This window comes from Adiantum capillus-veneris, chromosome 19 (assembly GCF_014529385.1).
Source record: "Adiantum capillus-veneris isolate H3 chromosome 19, ASM1452938v2, whole genome shotgun sequence".
NCBI lineage: Eukaryota > Viridiplantae > Streptophyta > Polypodiopsida > Polypodiales > Pteridaceae > Adiantum > Adiantum capillus-veneris.
This window is the reverse complement of record NC_140949.1, coordinates 150,729,230-150,752,595: the sequence shown is the minus strand read 5'-3', so window position 1 is coordinate 150,752,595 and position 23,366 is coordinate 150,729,230.

The following is a 23,366-nucleotide window of genomic DNA, read 5'->3' as shown; positions in this document are numbered from 1 at the left end:
TCTAGGGCATGCTACAGTTCAAGTATTGTCCAATTCGGTTGAGCTGACAGGCCGGTATGGTCGTTTTTGTGTTTTAGGAATCCGTACACAATTGGGATTCTAGGGTTTTTCCATGGGCCTAGTTTTGCTACCCAACTGCATAGAAACGTTCTTTGATGAGTTTAGAACTTACCCCTCATGTGTCATGTGAAACGGCACTGAAAATGGGCGACTGTGAACTCCGAAAATTGTGCGCGAAGAAGGTAGAGAGCTCTCTTCTCCAAGAGTGACTAGTGGAAATGAGGCGATTTTGGGCTACTTAAGATATCTATACTTGGACTTCCCAAACTACTTTTCTCCAGATTTCCCTGTTGGTCCTATTGGGCCGTGAAATCTACATTAGACTCGAAAATTTCCTCAATCGGACTCCGTTAGCTCATTCTGTAAGAAGTTGCAAAAACAGGCCCTGTCGGCCTGGCCTAACTTACTCCTCCTGCTTCTGTTTGTCGTTTTGATTGAAAATTTTTGTGCATGTCCGTCTTGTTCTCTTGATCATCAACGTATCTTCAGTTTCTTCAATTGAGCTCATTCGCTATTTATTATTAATTTTTGATATGTTTATTGAAAAAATCAAAGAAAATAATAAAATGCACTAAAAAAGCAAATTGAAGATCAACAATTCAAAAAATCCATTGAAAAACACTCTTTTATTACTTTTTGGTGGATTTCTCCATTTTTAAGCTCCAATATCAAGAAAAATTAATGAAAATAAGCAAAAGGACTATTTTTTGATGTACTTTTTGATAGTATATACACTATTTACACTCATCGGGAAGACGTTATCAGTTGAAATTCACTCGTTGATGACTTTTTAGGAAATTAGTAGGTAACTTTGCAAAAAACCACACGTTAACATCCAACTTTTTCTCCCTCTTCAAACATTGCCCTTAATTAATGAAGTTTCCTTCCACCCCTCCTAGATGGAGTACTCCAGGACGACTGTGTGTATGGGTTGAACAATCGTGTCTATGCATAGCCGTGGCTGGCTCTATCATGATTTCAAGTTCAATACAATTCAAACCAGTATGCGGTGCAAGAGTTGGGTCTTGAGTAGGTAACTCAAGGGTTTGTGGTTGAGGTTTCTTGTTGATGTTTTCTAAATAACAAATTTTGTAATTTATATGCTCTTTGCCTGATTGTACCGTCTGGATGCTTTGGCACATTGATTTTTTGAGCTATAAGTATCAATGATGATGGTTGCTGAGATTCAACTCTCCATTCATATTTTGGTTTTCCGTTGATGAACTATCATGGTTTAGTTTTTTGAGATTTAACCTTCCACTGATTCATCGGTTTTACAGTTTGTGGAGAAGATAAATATTCCTTTGGTTTCGAAATCCACCTAGTGCCAGTTTCTCTTCTGGAAGATGTTTTTCTGTGAGTTGTTAGATGTGAAACTTTATTCAATATGGTAGATGAGTTTTTGGGCACCCAAATTTGAGACGGATTGTCCTTGAGTTGTGCTTTTGGTACCCAAATCTGCCCGACTCCTTGCATGCTGCTCGTAGCATTTGCTTGTCTAGAGGATGACGTAGATTGATAATTCCCTAGTCTCTTTTGTGAGCGACCTCTTTTCTATTCCTCTTTGCTCGGTGCAATTGAAACTAAGAGTTGTCCTCCTTTAAGTGATAGCTTGAGTTGATTGGTGTCCCAATCTGGTACTGCCTTGTATGTCCACCTCCATGAGATTCCAAGAATCATCGTTTCATTCATATGTTCATGTGGTATGCATTATAAATTGATGAGGGCATAAAAATCCATTTACCATCACATTCAAGTTAACCACTCCCAATGCAGGTGTTGGATTTTTGTTGAATCCTTTGACTGCAGATATTCCCGATGCTAAAGACTGATTCGTAGCTTTCTTATACGTGGAATAACTGACTGCATTTATTTGAGCTCTGGTATCTACTAATGCATTTGTGCTATGATTGTTCAGTTGTACCGTGATGCGAAGGTCAATTTCATCTAACCATTCATCATCCCTTGATACTGCATCATTCTGTGATTCCCATAGTCTTTCATCTGGTTCCAAAGTGTTGATGGGAATAGGTGTTTGTTGATTTCTGAAAGCAACTTTCCTCTTGAGTACTCAAAGTCGAGCTTCCTCTTGAGCTTCATCAATAACCTGCTATTGTTTAATCTTTCTCTGCTTTGCTGCATGCATTTTCTCTAGCAAATCATTGGTAAGTGGTAAATGGTACTTCTTTAAGTGGCATTTACTAATCCAGTTAGCCATTGGTTCACCATCTATAGTGGAAAATTTAACTGCTCCACTTGGAGATACGTCTTCAATGATAAACAGTCCATTTCCCTTTTTCTCGAATGTGGGAATGTGTTGCTTAAGGGAATGAACTAAAACTAGGTCCCCTTTTTTGAAGATTTGTGTGACTAGATGTGAATCAAAAAATTGTTTTTACTTTCATTTTTGTGCATTGATGTGAGCTACTGCTGTTAGCCTTTGTTCATCAATATTTTCTAAATCTTCAAGCCTCTTCAACAATTCATGTCCGGTCCACTCAAGATCTTTAGCTACCCTTAGTGTTGGAAATAGAAATTTTATTGGTAGTATGACATCAAGACCATAAACAAGATTAAAGGGTGTAGCATTTAAAGCTATCTTGAATGAAACTCTATAAGCCCATAGAGCGACATGTAGATTCATTTCCCAATCAGTTTGTCTTGAACTAATCACTTTAGTCAATACCGAGCTAAGAATTTTATTCGTGTGTGCAGCTTGTCCATTTTCTTGTGAATGAAATTATTCTAGAAGATACTCAATGACCTCATTGAGGAAATGAGTTCCCCTATCACTTACAATTTCTGTTGGAAGTCCATATCTTGTGAATACATTCTCATACAAGAATGCGGTTGCGGTTCTTCTGGTTGAGCTAATATAGACCCAGAATGGAAAAATTGGAAGCATCAACATGTATATGGAATATCTTATTCCAATCTGGTGCTTTCAATATTTGGAATGAAGTGAGAGCTTGTTTAAGCTTCATGAAGGATTCTTCACACTCATCAATCCATACAAAGAGTGTAATCATACCATACATGGGTTTTGCGATTATAGCATACATGTAAATGAATCGTCTGTAATATCCACAATGTCTCATGAAAGCCTGAACCCCTTTGACTGTTGTCGATCTAGGCAATTCAACAATAACATGAATTTTATCCATATCGATCGCTATGTCGTTTTTATACACTATATGTCCAATAATTTTTCCTTGTCTGCCCATAAATGTGCACTTTTCAGGATTTAAGCAAATCGTATAAAAAGTCTACATTTTTCGAATACCTTTTTGAGACGTTCAAAATGATCAGCTCGGCATGTTGATTCTATTATTGTAATCAATGTGTTATTTTCCTTTACTAACACTTTGCTTGTCGGCCTTCGACAGCTCGTCTCCCTCTTAGCTTGTCGACGCTCTTTCCTTACCAAAAACTATCAGTGCTATATTCTTTTGATTGCTGCTTGTCTTGCCTTCCTCCATTATATTGCTCGATGGCTCTCTCTAAATGCGTCTCGCCAACTCTCTCAATATGCTGTTTGTCATCTCTCTCAAAATGTCTCTCGTCGACCTTCCTTTTCTTTGCTCATTGGCTCCTTCCCAAAATTGACAGCTCTCTGCTATCTTCCTTTTCTTTGCTCATCGGCTCCTTCCCAAAACCACTAGTATCACTTTGCTACCTTCTTCCTGTGAGTGCTCTACATGTTCTTTCCTGCCAACTTTGTCGCACTGCTTTATGCTACTCCTCCTTGGCATCTATCCGCTATTTTTTGCTGCTCAAAGAAAATTTTATTTAAAATAGCTTATTAAGTCAACATGGTGTCTGTACGATCACGGGGATGATGTGAAGGAGGTGCACCCCTTGGCAACATATTGGGTAGCTCGCCATGACATGATCCTCAGCTAGCCACATTCGCAAACATGGCTAGTAGAAGAGATGCCCATATGTCAGACTGTACATGGACAAATTTGAGTGCTATCTTTAATCTTTACTGCAGATTTACTCCCAACTTCTTTTTCTTTGCTGTGTTATCTCCTTAGCTTTATACACTACACCTACCAAAATGTCAGCGTGTTTTTTTGCTGCAGATGCGGATGCCAACCTCTCAAAAATCTCTGCTCGTCAACATGCTTTTGCAAAAGCCGTGCTTCTCCTTGCCGATTGTGTGCTACCTCCCTATTGTGCACCTCACGTCCTCTTTATAACTGCACGTTGCTTTTTTTAGCTTGTAGATGGTGATTGTCTCTATCTCCTACACGTTGACTCTTGTCTTGCAATCAATGTGTTATTGTCCTTTGCTAACCCTCTGCCCGTTGACCTTCGCCAGCTCTTCTCCCTCTTGGCTTTTTGGCGGCCTTTTCTTACCAAAAAATGTCAGTGTTGTCTTCTTTTGATTGATGCTTGTCCTGCCTTCCTCCTTTTTGCTACTCGATGGATTTCTCTAAATGCTTCTTGCCAACTTTCTCGATATGCCGCTTGCCAGCTCTGTCAAAACGTCTCTCGCCGGCCTTCCTTTTCTTTGCTCATCGGCTCCTTCCCAAAATTGTCAACGCTGTGCTACCTTCCTTTTCTTTGCTCATCGGCTCCTTCCCAAAACTGCTAGCAACACTCTTCTACCTTCCTCCTGTAAGCGCTTTGCATGTCCTTTCCTGCCAACTTTGTTGCACTGCTTTATGTTACTCCTCCTCGTCCATTTTTATTGTCTGTAGATGCACCACCATCCGTTGTTTTTACACTACTGAAAGAAATTTTTACTTAAGATAACGTATTAAGTTGGCCCTTTGCACTACTTTTTGTCCTCGGATCTTAACTGCTCATTATCTCCTCTCTTTGCGTTGCCACCCCTATGATGCTCTGAGCTCCCATGCCATGCTCTGCACTCTCTTCTCAAATTCCCTCTTTGTTTTTTGACCTCCCCCTTCAACTCCGCTCGTCATCTCCTTTTTTAATGCGCTCATCGAGTCTATGTCCTCCTCTGATTACTTGTCAACCCTCTCTTATTTTGCTTGTCATCGGCCTTTGGATATAAGCTATGCTTGTCCCTTATTACAAATTCCATCATCACTGTAGACCACGATGAGCTACTCCTCCCTTCTTTTGCAGATCTGCTTGCCTATTTTTTTACTTGGTGCCACGCCTTTTGCTCCTTGCTCTTTTTCTTGGGATCGTCCCCTCCTATGGTTGGCTAGCTCGTATGCTGTACAGGCCACAGTTTTTGCCGCTTGATCTCAATCCCCCTTTTAATTGTGCTGCTTGTCTTGGTTTAAATATCAGCTTTTCACTATGCTGCTCTCATCCTTTTCAAAAAGGAAAAAGTAGGGATTAAATGATGCCACATGGTTGTTTGTGGGCTCAAAGAGCAAAAAAACAACCTTTGGCTAACCAAGTAAAAAGTCAACCTTTTTAGCTCCAAGCCTTAATGGCCCTTTTGTCCTACTTTTTTGGCAATCACACACACACACACACACACACACACACACACACACACACACACACACACACACACACACACACAAAACTCACACACACCCCTATTTATGGAAGGAAAAAAATGGATATGGTGGAAGTGTCGGTTCGGGGAGCTTCAGAGCTCGTTGGAGAGAACTCGAGGAGTATTATCTCCACAAAAAGCTAATACAACAATTTCAAGCTTCGAGTGGGATTAATTGAGGGATTGAAAATGTGCAAAATCTAGGCTAAATGCTAATGCGATGTCTAAATTTCCTTCTAATGATTCCTAATTCTAATTAGCCCAAGTGCAAATGCAGACTAGTGCACACACTAAATGCTACTAATCACATGCTCCTCTCATAGATGAGGGTAGTGGCTTGCAATGAACATACTCAAAATCCACGAGAGTTGCATCGTGATTGTGTAGATTATTTGCTAATAACACTTGATGAAAAAGAGTGATTATGCAATTAAGAGAGCTTGTGGAATGCTAATCTCACTATGGCTCTGATACCAATTGATGGGATCAAGGTGGATCAATGGGACTAGAATTCATCTTAATAGCATTGATAATTACACTCGTAATTAGAGAGAGAGAGAGGGAATGTAGACCAAATGATAACTTGATTAATGATCAACTAGCAACAACAATGCCGAGAGGTGTGTACAAATGAGTGGCTAGATATATAGCAATAGCACCTCTCAAGGGTCACATTGCACCTTTCCAAGGGGTCAAGGGGCAACTCTCCAAAGGGCAAGAATGGCTCCATAGAATGTGGAAGAGTCATGCTGGCTGGGATGGTCATTTGGACCCTTGTGAAACTCACCTGCCATGTGTGCTAGGCCATGTGCACTCACATGCTCACAGAATGACTAGACTACTAACTGTACAAGAGGTCTTGCCCATAGAACTTGAGAGAGGACTAGGCCAAAGACCATAATCCCAACATGAGCTACTTAAAAAATTGCCGATACAACACACACTGTGTTTGCATGTTACTATGGCTAAACTATGGTACTGAGTATGATAGATTATCTTTATCACATTGTTGACCACCCTGTTTATCTTTATTGACCACGATTAAGTTGATAAAGACTACTACTCTGACTAGACTTATTTGATCACTTCCAAGGTAAGTATGAGAATTCATGATGACTTTGATCTAGTACTAAGGGTTCCAAGGTCAGTATTTTAAGACATGTGGGAAGGACTTCTAATGGTTTCCAAGATAAGTTTGAAAGATTCCGTTGATACGTATTCTGAACTTGGGATAAAAATTGATACAAAAACACATTTCTCTATTTTCTAAACCTCTTTTCTTAAAACTGATTAAAACTATGGATGAAGAATGATTAAAACGCTTCTCCTTTTAGCTTATACTAACAAAAGAAATTTTGAAATTTGTAAAGGGAAGTAGTAGTCTAGTCATTCTGTGAGCATGTGAGGGCACATGGATAAATAGATAACAACTGATAGGTTCTTTAACACTTGTAAAACGTATTCAAGGCTGTTGTCTTGTTTATATGGATGCAAGTGACAACTTTGTCCTAGCTTTTTTATGTTTAGAATAGCTATTGTTCCTGCTCTGAAGATAAAAACAGTGCTCTTTGTTTACCTGAATGACATGTCATTTGTTCCATATTGTATGTCTAGGCTTACAATGTACTGGTGTGGTGAGATCATGCTAGAAAGATCTTTGCCATTGCAAGAATAAGTCTCTAATGAAATCTTTGATCAAGATGCTACTAATAGAAATGCATTCCCGGTTAGCATAACAATTGTAGAGCCACTCATTTGGGTAATATCTATCCTCCTCTCTCTCTCTCTCTCTCTCAATCAATCAACTGGCAGTCGGTCTCGCTCTCTTTCTTGAGCCAAATGGACACTCACTCAACGTCCTCCCCCCCAATGCAGCATATTGCATGCACCATCAACTCAACTGGACCTTCTCAACCACTGAGCCTTTAACCATGTGCTTCCCCACCTGTGCTTTGCAAGCGACCCCAGTCTCTCTCGACCACACCCCACATTCGTTTTCCAACCATGAGTAAATTGGCGGCTGCCAACTTGTTAACTGCAGTTCTCATTTGCTGTTCTTTTTTTTTTTCTCCACGCTATTTTGGTTTACCCTTACCCATCTGTTCTTTAACAAGCAACAATAGCTACTATCTCCCTCTTCTCTCTCTCTCCTCTCTCTCTCTCTCTCTCATGTATCGCATAAAGAGTTTTATGTTTGGTCAATGGACCCCGGAATCCGACCATCGCACCTTATGTATTGACCTTTCATGTGGAGAAGCAACTAAGCATGATAATCTCAGCCAAAGGAAAGAGAAGTTATCACTATGTATGGATTTCAAATGGGCACCAATGTACATTGAAATGGTTGAGCAAAAATTATGGATGACAAAGCTTCAATGTGATGCACCATTGGAAACTAAATGGGAAGCTTTCAAAAAAGCTATTTGTTCTTGTGCGGAAGAATGCTTTGCCATAAAGCATCTCCATGGTATCAACAAAGATAGATCACGCAAAAGGTGGTTTGATAAAGAATAGATGCTCGAAAGTCCTTGATAAAGCTTGATACAACTATGGACAAAGACAACTATCAAAGTCATTTGCATACATACAAGGCATTGATTCAAAAGAAGAGAAGAAGATGGAAAGTAAAGCAACAAGAATTTCAAGTCCAAGAAAAGGCACATGCATGTGGAAGATTTTGGAGAAACTTGAGAGGCAAGCGGATTGAGAATTTTGGTAACTTGAGTCTAGTGGATATGTACACACATTGTAGGCAATTATATGAGCAAGAAAATACTGAAAAAATGCCATTTTATGGTTCACTCCCATGTATGCCGTCTTTTTTTACTATTGAGGATGTATGCGGTGGGCTTGAAAAGTTGGCCACTCGCAAAGCGGGAGATCTTCAAGGTATCAAGCTGGAGATGATCAAATGGACGGGAGATTTTACCCATGAGTGGATGTGTGATATGTTCAACCTTGCACTTCAACATGGTATGCCTTATGATTGGAGTACTAATTGGGTTAAGCCTTTGCATAAAGGAGGGGATGTAAAGAATGTAAGCAACTACCGGACTATAATGATTGGGTCTCTTATGGCAAAGTTGTTTGGGTGCATAATGGAAATGAAATTGAGTGATTGGGCTGAAGAGAATGACAAGCGTGCAAAGGGACAAGCGGGTTTTCGTCGATGCCATAGCACCATTGATCATCTTGTCACTCTTCGTGTTCTCATGGAGGAAAGTCGGTTGAAAGGCAAGCGATTGTATTGTTGTTTTGTGGACTTTAAGAAAGCCTTTGATATGATTCCACGTAACAATTTGTGGAGAAGGATGGAAGAACTCCAAGTGCCAAGTGAGTTTATGCTTGCGGTTTCTCGAATCTATGAGAAGGTGATTTGTCAATTGCGCATGGGAAGAGAAATTTCAGAAATTTTTGTAAGCACTATTGGGGTTAAACAAGGATGTCCATTGTCACCAACTCTCTTTGGTCTATGGAACAAATGGTACTTGACTTTATGCAAGAAGAAGGCATTGAAGAGGTCACTATTTGCAATGCGGTAATCATGCTTTTGTTGTATGCGGATGATGTAGTGCTTCTAGCACACACTTTAGAAGATGCACAAAAGCTTATGGTTGTCCTTGAGAACTTTTGCTTGCATAGTGGGCTGATTGTAAATGAATCCAAAACAAAGGTTATGCTTGTGAAAAACAACCATAAGGAGAAGCCATGCATTGTGTACAACAACGAGACACTTGAAGTTGTTGAGAGCTTTAAGTACCTTGGCCTTGAGGTTCCATCCAATCACAAGTGGCATGAATGTGCTATGCGTCGTTTGGAAGCGGGAAAGAGAGCATATTATGCATTTGAGAACATGTGTAATGCGGGAAACATCAAGTGTTGGGTTCTCAAGAAGTATCTTTTTGATGCATTGGTGACACCGGTTCTTCTTTATGGAGTTGAAGTGTGGGGCGGGAGCATCTCAAAGTCTACTTGGAAAGAGTTTGAGAATGTCCAAAAGCGTTTTCTTACAAACTTTCTCCAAGTTAAAACACAAACACCATATATGCTCCTACTTCTTGAGTCGGGATCTCTTCCAATTGAGGTTATGAGCATGGAAAGGGTTGGGGAGTACATGATAAAGATGCGTCAAAACCCCTCACATCGACTTCCTACAATTGCATGGGAAGCAAGCAAAAAAGTTCAAAAGACGCATAAAAGCAAGATCTTGAGCACGGGATGGATGCAAGACATAAAGAAGTGGTTTGGGAGATGGGATGCATTACACTTGCTACATGATGCTTCAATTGACTCTCAAGTGAATGAAGCTTTTCTACAACGCCAATGTATTACGGCTTGGGAGAAATCCGGTGGGTCACGTTTCATACATTACACCACCTATATTGCCCCCAACTACAAAACCATGTTCTTCGCTGAGAGAGGAAACCGTACTCACACTTACATGCTTGAGCCTATTCCCTTGTCCGCGATACGCACTATCGCAGCAATTCGGCTTAGCTCCCATTTCCTTCGATGCGAGATAGGGCGTTGGGGCAATGGAGAAGAGTCAAATCGATTGTGCACATTATGCTCACTGCAAGTTCAAGAGTCTGAGTACGACACACTACTAGAGTGCTCAGCTTTTGATCACATCCGAACTTGCTTCTCTCACATTTTCAGCCATAACTTAGACCTACACACTTTCCTCTCCCAGCCAAAGTGTGGGCTCTCCATTGCGACTCTCATCACTACAATTTTGGAGCATCGAGAGTCACTCATCAGCCATACACATACTACATCACATGTAACTTTGGTCCCATAGGTCATATTTGACCTCCGAGGACGATAATAAAATCTATCTATCTATCTATCTCACTTTTCTCACCACCACCAGCGTTCAGAGCTTGGAATATATTTTTGAGGAGGACCCAAAAATTTATGAAGCACGACAAGCAGCTATTTCTAGTAGTCTGGCGAGAGCTTCGAAGCTGCATACATATTTTCACAACAATTTGACAAAGGTTGCAGGCACATCGGACCCCAAGTCTGCTGATACTAGTCAATTTATTTATGTATTGAAGTCCAGGCACACATGGACATGATCTTCAGAGAGAAACTATGTTCATGAAATCATTCCTCCAGACACAGAGAAGCTGCACTATTGCTTATGATGGCCAATATGTACATTGTCGACGCCATGATATATCTTTGTGTAATAGCACTGGAAAATCCGATGAGCGTTGTGGCACAACTGACGTCTCTATCAGTTCTATGAAGAATTGGAAAGTCCAATAGGGTTTGGGTCCTTGATATTACTGCGTGATGAGTTCAATGCAGAGGCTTTGGTGGTCAATAACAAGCTCAAACATCTGACCTAGAAGATAGTGTCTCCACTCTTTGAGGGCATGAACCACAGCTAGTAGTTCAAGGTCATGGGTGGGAAAATTCTTCTCATGAATCCTGAGCTATTGTGATTCATAGGCTATGGGATGACCTTCTTGCTGTAGCATTCCACCTCTACCTTGTATGCAAGCATCCACTATCACTTCAAAGGTTTTTTGAAAATCTGGAAGTTTGAGAACAGGTTCACTGGCCAAGATCTCCTTTAATTTGTTGAAGGATCTATCTCTCTTGTCAGACCAGATAAAGGGTTCCTCTTTCTTAGTGTGTTCAGTGAGAGGAACTGCGATGAGTACATAGTTTTTTATAACTACTCTACACGATCATGTGAGGCCAATGAATCCCTGAACTTCTGAAACAGTCTTAGGAATGGGCCACTGAACTACAACTTCCACCTTAGTTGGGTCGAGAGAAAGACCATCCTTTGAAACTATGTATCCCAAATAGGCAACCTTCTCTACAAAGAAAGAGCATTTGCTCTGTTTGGCATAGAGTTGGGCCTTTTTGAGAATCTCCAAGACATGGCGTACATGCCGTTCGTGATCTTCTCTAGTCTTTGAATATATAAGGATGTCGTCAAAGAAGACTAGAAGAAAATCATCTAACTCTATCCTGAAGAGGTTAGTCATGAGACGGTTAAATGTGGTAGGGCATTAGTTAGGCCAAAAGGCATGACGGTGAACTCATAATGCATTAGTTAGGCCAAAAGGCATGATGGTGAACTCATAATGCCCAAACCTTGTGTTGAAAGCTGTTATTGGAATATCCTTCTTTTTTATCCCAACTTGGTAATAGCCTGCATTCTTGGTGAAAAATTTGGAACTGCCGAGTCGATCAAAGAAATCATCTATGCAAGGCAATGGATACTTGTTCTTGACAATGCACTGATTTAGGCCTCGAAAATCTATGCAAAGTCTGAATGTTCCATCTTTCTTCTTTTGGAAAAGTATGAGAGCACCCCAGGGAGAGACACTGGGTTTGATGAAACCTTGTTCCAAAAGCTGAGTCAACTGATTCTTCAGTTCTATGGATTCGGAAGGTGACATCTTATAGGGAGTCCTTGCTATTGTTTGGGCACCAGGAATGAGCTCGATCTCGTGCAGTAATTCCCTAGGCGGTGAAAGAGTTGTCAACTCCTCTAGGAAAATATCTTGATATTCATTTAGCCATTTAGGCTCTGATTCTTTTGATTCGGTCTCTGGTTTATTGAGTCTTATAACATAAATTGAGAGTCCTTTCTTTAACACCTTAACCAACGACTGGCTTTGATCACCTTCAGGGGAGCTTTCCTTGTTCTGCCTTGAACTAAGACTTGTTCACCCTTTGAGTTTGAAAAAGAGATGCTTCCTTCACTGCAATGAATGTTGGCTTTATTTTTGCTCAGCCAATCCATCCCTAGGATTCCTTCAAATCGGCCCATCTTTAGGATTCTTTCAGATATACAAGACTAGTTAAATTCTTTTAAAGATAGACCTTTCAAAAAGGTAAACTCTTTGTTATTTTTGCTCTCTTTCAAAACTTTTTTTTTCTATTATGCCAAATACTTTTTACATCTCGGGGAATAATTAGTGATATAGGCTTGCACTTCTTTAGTAATTTCTAGTCATCAAGTTGTTCCATCTCTTGCTTTGTCAGTACGGACTTTAAAACCTTAAGGTTACAAGTCACAAAAAATACAAGTCTGTGGACTCGAGAAGAAAGTGACTTGCGAGCACATATAGCCTCACCAACTTGTTTCCAAGGGTTATGTGTAAATGGTCCAATAAGTGATGTTCTTTGTCGTGGGTAGATAAACATCTTATCATGAGGGAGATTGGTTATTAATAAAAGAAGCTTTCTTTCATATTCTATGGCATGAGAACTAATGCTACAATAGCGATTGGGACCTAGTCCCAATTTCTCCCTCATTATGGCCAGGCAAAGATTATTTAAAAGGTGTTCATGGCCCCAAAGAGTTACTTCAGGTATGTTGCATTGGGTCTTCCACATTTGCTTTTTGGAAAATTTCGAGTACTTCCTCTTCTTGAGAGGTCCACGTCATCTGAAAGATTTCATATAATTTGAGAAATTAGTTTTCATTATCTCACTCTTTTCTACAAGAGTCAATTAAGAACTTTATCTATTCAAGGATAGAAATAGCACTCTGATACCGCTTGTGAGGGCCATGCCTGGGGACCACCGACTATACCATCTCCAAATGGATACACCGTGATCTCCGATATCCCTCCCGCTTGAGACCGACACCAAGACATGACTCCTCCTGCTCTTCGATGCCAACTCAATGGGGTGATAACATTCACTTTCTCTCATATGGATCCCTTAGCCCCAAAAAACCTTTGCTTACCGATCAAACTTACCAATCAAAGTCATCAAACTAACTTGGAACTCAACCTTCCAGGGTCAACTGGTGGGAGTCCTCTAATTCACCCTTGGTTCAAGGTTATTGACAGTTTTTTCTCGGTTATGACCGAGCACAACCATCAATGCGTTCCACTAAGGTGACTGTATCTATAATCAACGCGCATCACTTGATCCCAAGTTTTTCTCCCACTCTGTAGATCGGAATCCCTTTTCCCCCGCTCATGACTTAATTGCTATGACAACATAAAATTGGGTTCAACTTTCCGGCCAACAATTAACCCTCTGAAATTCGCCCACCCACCGAATTGTTTGGTAAATACACCTTCCCAAGGTAATACTATGATACTAGAAAACAATATTCCAATCATGTCGAACCAAGAATACATTTCAAGCATTTGAAAGCAACATGCAAACTGTTGCATACCCTTGCGAATATGCATTTATCAGGTCGTTCCCACCTTTTTCCTTTATAGAATATTTTTACTTCCTTTTTTCTTTAATATTAGTAAAATTATCTAGTTATCTTTCAAGCAATCACATATACTTCTCCAGGCATATCCCTATCCTCGTCCCAGGACTCGGGTATCCGCTCTCCTCCGCCACGTGTGGAGGTGGCGCCTTTACACAGATTCCGATTCTTATTTTTTCTTTATCTTGTTTGGGAAAGGCTTCAAAGATAATCTACTTTAGGTTTCTTTTAAATCAAAAAATCCCAAGAAGAAGAGCAAAGGTCCGGCTGACGAGGACAATTGCGGAATACCCCATTTAGGTTCCTAGCCTTTCCAAGGTTCCTTTTTACCAAAAAATTTGAAGAGTTCCTTAATTAAATCACATCATCCTCCCTTATCATGATCCCTCCATGGATCCTTTCCCTTCCTCCTTTTCCCATTGGCATCACGCCTACCCGGACTAGGCCGATTTCCAGACGCATCCGCGGGTCACATCGACCCGACCGCAGACACACTCCCATTCAATCCCATTTCTAGGGCAATGAATTAACCCGAGCTCAAAACATAGACTAACAGTTATCAGTCCTAGCCGAAAAGGACCACCCCCCATTGTATCCCACAGGTAAGCACCTGCGTGCCAGCCTTTCTCCAAACATGAAGACAAGCTCACACTTAAATCTCTATGTTATGATAGGGCTATCCACGTCAATCTTCTCGGTAAAGTTTTTAATCCTAGTTTAAATTTAGATTAACCTCCTTGAGTTAAAATCCCTTAATTCCTAATTCTTTTTAATTTTCTACTCAAACAAGACCTTAATAAAACAACGAATCTCGTGGAAGTTTAAGGTTTTGTCTCGATGTAATTTTCGAGTTAACACCGTCTTTGATGAATCCCATTTTGGACCCTTTTCATCATTGCCATCCATGGGGCATCTCCATGGAAGCGATGGGAGTTTTATGTTCAAGCAACACGGCCACGACATTCGTGAAGCTATCCCCTTACTCCCCTCTTTGAATTTGCAAAACAAACTTGAAAGCAGACAAACTTGAAAGTAGACAAACTTGAAATGAACAATGCATATGCTTTCTATAATGAGTTTTTCTTGATGTGTCTATGCGTGGTACAAACAAAACCTTGAAATGCACCAACTTGCAATCTTGGGCAATTAATCAGAACTTCCTTTGAGTGCTTATGCAAGAGTGAATCCTTTCTATGCATGGTAGTGTAAAAATTGTGAAACTCCTAAGAGTGGACATGCTAGTGTATCATAAAATATGCATGTAATAGTGTATGAATGAATAACATTTCTTCTTTAAGAAGGGATTTAGGCATACCTTTACTACCGTGGAGAGGATTAGTTATGTTGCTTGAAAAGGCTTATGGTTCAAAACATAGTGTGTATATGGGAGGGTCTTCTCCTTCTTTGGTAGAGTAACGACAAAGTGTATTGATGTAGCTGGTTCTTTTCTACTTCACTTTGCTTGAAAACCACCAATTTGGCTATGGGAATAGAGAGAGGTTAAGAAAATTCAAACTATGGAAAGCTTGTAGGTTAAGAGAGAGAAGGTGAAGAGTGTAATGGTAATTTGGATTATGATTATGGCTTCTCTTGAGGCGAGAGGTGTGTGTAGGGTGTGTATGAAGGAGGATTAGCTTTGGATTTCATAGCTCACTACTATCAAGCTTGCACTATCAAAATGTGAAGAGAAGTATTTAATGAGTAAGGAAGGCCTCCTTTTAAGCTTAATTTGATAAGGCTCTTAACTTATCTGATAATTTTCTTTTACATCTTTTGATATGCTTTCTTCCTTTTCAAAGCTTCTCCAACAAGCTACGTATGCAAGAAGCTACTTTTCCTACAAATGTCTTATGCAAGAAGCTACTTTTCTAACAAGTGGCTACTTTCTCAAGTCAACAAGTTAGTTTTCAACAAGTGGCTTTTTCAACAAGCTATTTTTCAACAAGTGGATTTTTCAAGAAGCTACTTTTCAACAAGTTACTTTTTCACCTTACCCTTATTCTTTCTTTGTTTTCTTATATGAAATTTTATTTTTTTCTTGAGCTAAAACTAATATCCCATGCATTGGTTATATCCACGTTTCCATGGTAAAAACCGAAAGTGTCTCATCGGTAGCTAGGGTGCTTGACTATAGACCAAATTTACTCGATCGTATTCAAAAACATTGACGGCTTAGATATGTCATCAAGAGTAAGGGCTAAGAGGAAGACCTTACAATACCCCTCAAGCATGCCCCCTACTTGCTTTGGTCGACCCCCTCTTCTAGCACAAACTTGAAGCTCATTGGACCCCTGCAAGCTTGGCCAATCACATGCAGGATGCATATCAAGCAAGCATGCTAGCCTCGGGACAAGTGTCCCCCTTTCCCCTTTGAGAGAGAGGACTTGATAAATGCAAAAACAATTAATTAAATCTACTTATTTATCATTGGACCCCTTGGGAGGCCAACCAATAGGCTTTGGATACTCCTTGAGGGTAACCTAACTAGGGGCTTGACATGTGTCATACTTGCCTCTTGAGCAAGGGGTGCCCTTTGGGAGAGACAGTGGTCAAGTAACCACCTCCCTACTTGCATGGCTTGCCCCCTTCTTGTAGGATATTTTGTGACACCTCAAGCCCCTCAACCTTGGGGCCCAATTCTCACCACAAGCTCGGCCCTTAAGCCCCTCAACCTTGGGCTGGGTTCCCACCTCAAGTACAACCCTAGCATCTCAAGTATGACAAGCACTTTAAGCATCTCAATCATCAAGCACTTCAAGCATCTCAATCATCAGGCACGACAAGCGCCTCAAGCTTGGGCTGGGTTTCCACCTCAAGCACAACCCTAGCTTACCTAAGGTCAAAGGACTACTAACACTAACCTTTGGAGTTCTTCAATGAAGCTAACCCTAAGGTCTTTTAAGCTCCATTGGTTAGCCTTGCTCTTTGGCAAACCATCCCTCATTTGGACCCCTTTATCATTGGCCCTGTGTTGAGATAGATCTGTAAGCACATGTCCATATTCTAACCCTTGTTCCGGTTTGTTCTCCCACATTAAATGATAATTTTAATATGATAAAATAATTTGGGTTGGTTAGATATTAGATTTTATGACATTACCTCTCTCTTGAAATCATAGTCGTCCTCGACTATGAGCTAGAAGAGATAAAACCTTAGTCATTAGTCAATGTTGCTTAGTGGGTAGAGGATCCCTTTTACCCTTATGACATCTTTCCAAGATGGACTACTAATCCATTTGATGCTTGGGAGACATACCTACCGCAAACATGTCTGCTCTTTAGTCCATTCTCCTAAGTAGAGTGACAAATTTTACTTGGTGTTTGAGAGACGTCGTCATCACAAACATGATTCTAAGCATGCAGACTATTTAAATTTGTGCACAATAGAATGAGAACTAGTCTTATAAGACAAAAACATTGGTCATTCAAAAGAAATTTGTACATTTGCTTACTCTAATGTGGCATTGTAAGCATTGACAAGGTTCATACTATCGTTAAGTTGTATTCCTTGCATCCATGTAGCATCTTCAAAAGAATAATTTTTGAACTTAATAAGATACCGTCGGATAATATTACCATGTCATAGTACCCTCTCTTCATGCCAAAGGATAGCTTCGGGTTGTAGCACCTCTTTCTTGGTCTTCGATTTCGGGAGGGTCTTCAATAATTGGTTCACTTGGTGACTCTCCTTTGTAAAGCTTAAGTAGGCTCACATGAAAGCATTGTGTATGAGCCAATGGTTGGGCAACTTGAGTTGATAAGCCATCTCATTGATGGGCTTCAAGATTTGGAAAGGACCATAGTATCTTTTTGCTAGCTTAGCATAATACTTTTGATGGCCCGTAGGATTTTTGCCCGTCGTTTGCCTCAATCGACCCTTAGGAAACTTAAGTAAGACACAATCATTTTCTTTGAATGTTAAGGCCCTTCTGTGCTTGTGATTAGTAGCTTTTTGCCTTTGTTGAGAGATGGATATAGCCTCCTTAATCTTTTGAAAAGATTCTTGTAGGTCATGGCTATACTCATCGGCAACAAAGATCTTCCCATGTACTTTAAGTAGCAAGGGACTTTTAGGTCTTCCCTCAATTATTTCAAAAGGTGCTTTTCTCGTAGAAGTATGTATAGTATTATTCTATGCATATTCTACAAGAGGTAAGTACTTTTTCCATGGTGAGTGTTGACCAACTTCGGTAACATAAGTCTTTGATAGATCGAGTATCGTAAGATTGACTATCTCACTTTGGCCATCCGTTTGTGGGTGATAGGCCGAAGAGAAATTCAACCTTATTCCTAGATTTTCAAAGAGACCTTTCCAAATGTTTTTGGTCATTATAGGATCTCTATCTTGAAGGAGAGGAGTCGGGAGCACAACAAAAAATGAAGATGAATACGCACACACACTCACACACACACCACCATAGCCACACACACAGGTTGGAGGGGGAGAGCCGGCACACATTGTGTACCCCCTTTCTTTCTTCTATATATTATGCACTTAGGCACAATACACACTCTACTTTGTGTTAGTGGCTCACACAAGTGTATAGTTGTACACTTAGGGTTAGTAGCAGTTAGTGATGGGCGATCGGCCACTTGGCCATTAAACCTAACATTCTCCCACTTGATGGCCAATGTGAGAGACCATAAGAATGGAAGAGAAACACACTTCACCCAATGCCCATCAACTCACGACAGTGCTGAAACTAATGACTAGAGAGACTTTTAGTGAGTGCATCCGCTGTGTTCTCTGATGTAGGAATCTTCACTAAATCAAGGCTCTTGTTTGCCAGGCATTCACAACTGAAGTGATAACGCACATCAATGTGTTTCGTTCTGGAATGAAACGCTGGATTGTTAGCCAAGGCAATAGCACTCTGACTGTCATAATGAAGAACTGGTGTACACTGCTCCAATCCAGAATCTTCCACTAGGCTAGCAAGCCAAATAGCTTCTTTGCATGCCTCACTCAATGCAACATACTCTGCCTCTATGGTAGAGATGGATATACGGTCTTGAAGAATGGATCTCCAAGAAATAGCAGAATCAACAAATGTGTAAATCTAACTTGTTGTTGATTTACGACTGTCAACATAGCCTGCATAATCATTGTTTACAAATCCCTGAATGGATGACTCTCCATAACCATAGCATGATTGTCTATCTGCAGTACCACTCAAGTATCTGAGAATCGACTTGACAACATCCCAATGCTTTTTACCAGGTTTAGACATAAATCTGCTGACAGCTCCCACTACATGTGCAATGTCAGGTCTTATAGCTACCATGGCATACATGAGACTACCACAAGCTGAAGCATAAGGAACCTCAGCCATCGCAGCTTTTCCCTCAACAAATTTGGGACAGTTGTTCTTGCTAAGTTTCAAATATACAGGCAATGGAGTCCTCAAAGCCTTCCCCTTCTGCATGTTGAATGATCAAGAACCTTGTGCACATACTCTTTTTGAGAAAGGTACAACAACCTCTTCTTACGGTCACAAGTAATGCGCATACCCAAAATGTGATTGGCTTCACCCAAATCTTTGATGTCAAATTGACTTTTCAGCTTAGTTTTCAAGTGGGCAATGTCCTTCTTGGAATGACCAGTAATAAGCATGTCATCTACATAAAGGATAAGCATAATAAGCTGTCGAATGGATTGTCTTTTCACATAAAGACATGCATTTTCATTACTGCACTTTGTGCGCGTCTGCTGTCGGACGTGTCAATGAAAGGGACTTGCCAATACAATGTGTGCGAGCCACAAATGGCTCCAAGCACACAACCAGACTAATCTAGCAAGCTCAAGAGAGCAAGGGTGTGTCACTCACCGCCCTACGCTCGCCTTTGTGGAGGATTCCGCCGCAAAGAAGGAGGAGATACCACCGTGCCGTGCTCAACCGCCTTGCCGTCGCCGTGCCGTCGTTGCAATGCTGGATCACACACCCTCTCTCTCTCTCTCTTACGCATACACACACACAAGGAGATGAAGAAGAAGAAGATGGAGATGGAGATGGAGCAAGAGCACTCTTCAATTGCACAAATGAGAGAATGAGTGTTTTTTAGGTTTAGGTGACTTTTATTTGAGCTCGCCCATTCACACTTGGGCACCCATGCTTAGCCAACTAACCCTTGAATGTTCTAATTAGAGTGCACCTTTCATCGGCGATCACTCTTAACCTTTTCCTATTGGACCAAAAAGCTCGGTACCTGACTCTACCAAACAAATAATACGGCGTCTATCGTAGGTGATAGGAATGTGGGTGAGGGTTAACATGCCCCCTTCCTGATGTAGATTCCATCCTCGGAAGCTATTGAGTTGAAGCTCATTCGTCGAGGTGGAAGAGCATTTGAGATGAATGTCGTTAGCCTTGTTCAGTCAGTGCAAAATCAAACAACATTGGCACAGTAATTGCATTCTCATATACAATTAAAAAGCATATGCAGTTGTAGTCAGACAAATTGATTGGTAACAGAATTTTAAACCATTTGTCAACATTAAATTGTAATATAATCAAACGCATAAATAATTGTAAAGGTAAAAAACTAAACAAGTTCGCTAATTTAACGGTTGAAAGGCACTAAAGATCGATTATTAATACCATCGGTAAGCTTCTCAATTTTCTCTAGTCAATTAAGTTGTTTAATCCCGAGAGCCAAGTATTTCATGTCTGTTTTGAGTTTTATTGTGCACACTCGTTTGCTAATTGCTCTTGCTCTTTACTATTTTTGTTTTTTGTGAGTATAAAGCTTTATATATATATACATTCCCTAAGATTGGAAGATTGAGAGGTCAGGGAGGAAGATTGAGAGGGAAGCAAGTGAATAATGAATGTCAACAAACACTCCCCCCTTGCTTGGGTAGATCATACCTTTTGGAATGATGTCGTCACCTTTTGAAACCAATTATTCCAAGTTGTTATGGATGAAGGATTTAACCAATAGTTTTCGACCGCCCTATGCGTTTCATCTAGTTGCAAGGGTGGTAAGGTACTCTCCCATGATTTTATTTGTAACGTTGTTGTAGGTTGAACTTACAATAGGAGGCACAAACTCTTACTTGTTTGTATGGATATGTACAATGGTAGGTGGAGGTTGTGTCAAAGCTACTTTTCCGTATAAGAACTACATGAAGAGCAAGAAGCTTCATTTGAATTACCTATTCCTGAGCTAGGTGGAATGAATCGTTCTTTCTTTGGTACCCAAACTATCTCTGGAGCGGGTGTGTAGCATTCCGTGATTTTTTCCTTTCCGTGATTGCCAATTCGTTTTGGAGCTATAGGATTGGGTTCACATGGGTTAGGTGATAGGTAAGAGCACAATTTATGTTTTGGCACCCAAATTTGATCATTTCCTTCATAGTAGGCTTGGGCTTCCAATAGTGTTTTAGGAATCCAACACAACGTTTTTTTACATTTCTTGGGGCAAGTGGGACGTCTCTTACCAAGCTCCTGTCTTTTAGCACTAGCTATGGTTGCTAAATAAGCTTTAGGGACCCACTTGTATGCTTTCTTTGTTATATTAGGATGAGTCTTGTCAGAAGCTATATGCATTGCTTGTAGCATATTTAAGGGTACGAGTGATGGCATTTCATCCCCCTCAAGTGTTCCGCAGGTTGTTCCCCTGTTTCCCCAAGTGTCTATGGTTGTTGCTAGGTTGACCCAATCCATTGTCTGACTCAGTCATCCCAGGTAGTACACCCATATAAGGAGAATCTTTTCCAGCATCAGTGTCCACTTTACATGTGTAACAATATTGCAATGGGGCCAAGTGAACTGTGTTGTCAAATCTATGATGAATTATGAACCTATTTCCTAGAGGATGTGCTCTACCAATTACAAGATCTACTCGAATAACATAATCTTGGAATTGCAAGTAGACATGGTTTTTAGACCAGTCATGCACCATTATTGCTTCCCTCATGAAAGGACGTCCTAAGATCATCTTAGATACGATAGTGTGCTTGGAGAAATCCATAACAATGAAGGTAATTTGTATTTTATGTCCAAAGACCTTGATCTTGAGATCTTCTAGCATCCCAATAGGTTTAACAATAGACCCATTGGCCATCTTTACTACTATGGTTGTGGTCGTGAGGTGAGGTCTTCCCATAGTTTCCCAACAACTTTTAGTCACAATTCTAACCCCAACACCACCATCAAGGATTCCCTTTATAGTTAATCCCTTAGTAGTGATTGTTATGGTCGCATTGGATTCATCGCCCTCAAAGTATTGTCCCAACTTGTTAACATGTATTTCTCCACAAGGTTCTCATCTAGGTTGGGTTGTGGATCTAAGTGTTCCTCCTCTATTGGCATCTCCCCAGCTCCATCCATCTATGCAAATTGTGGTAGACCAACCTTCAGTTCTCCATTGAGGAAAGCTCAAAGAGCTTAGACTAGCTCAAGGTCTTTATATGGTTTGGACATGATGGTGGTTCTAACTTCTGAAGACATGAAATCCATCAATTTGGCAATGTTTAATGGCACCGCTTTGGACTTCAGTCCCTTGACGTGGGAAAGAGGGGATCTCCATTTCTTCAATAGGGTCAGGTAGTCCCTCTGTAAACATTCTTTCCAACAAGAAGTGAGTACGTCCACTTTCCCATGACTTTAAGTCACTTTCTTCTTGGATGAAACTAGGTATGGCTAAGGGTCTATGGACTTGGTGAGGTTGTTGTTGAGTAGGGAACACTGTGTCTGTCATTTGGATCTACCTAGGTGTTGGTTCTAGATCCCTTTGGGTATCTTCTACCAAACTCCTTAATTGCCATACTCAGTCGATCTCCTCTGTAGGGTTTAGATAAGTTCCTATCTTCTTCTTGGATCCTGGCCATTATGGCTCATGAATATCTTCCTTGTTGGTTTCTATCTTAGTGGTCGTTTTGGTCTCCATGGTTTCACCTGAATCAAAATCCTCTTCAACGTTGTTCATATATATGGGTCGTCACTATTCCCTATGTTGGTCTTTGAACTGGGGTCTGACTTCGTTGCTTTTTGCGATCTCTTCCTTTGTGTTTTCTTCTTCTTCTGAGATTGGGCAAATGCCGTGTCTCTTCTCTTCCTTTGTGTTTTCTTCTTCTTCTGAGATTGGGCAAATGCCGTGTCTCTTTCCTCAAGAATATAATTTGATCATGTGAGTACGTTTACTGGTACCACATGTGTACTTTGTGATGGCTCCTCGGTAACCTCAATCAAGTTTAATGGCGTGATCTTCGGCGCATTTGGATTATTTGGACATTGGGCAATCAAATGATCTATGTCACATCGATTAAACATGAGTATCGGCATTGTAGATGTGGTTGCTCGATTGGTTTGCATTAGTGTGGCATTGTTTTGTAGCCTAATAGGAAACTCGGCTACACGATGTGGACCTCCACACTCATAGCATTGAAGAGGTGGTCTCTTAACAGTGTCATTGATATTTTGGCCTCTTACGGCAAGAGCAGCTACTTGATAGACATGTTTGACTTGTCCCCAATAGTCCTCCAAGTAGTATTTTGGACTTTCTTCAAGTGCATCAATCCCATAGGCAATATTAGGGTCTATATCTTCCTCACAGCCTTCCAAACAAGCATTAGATGACTCACAACCCACTTGATTCACAGAAGTGA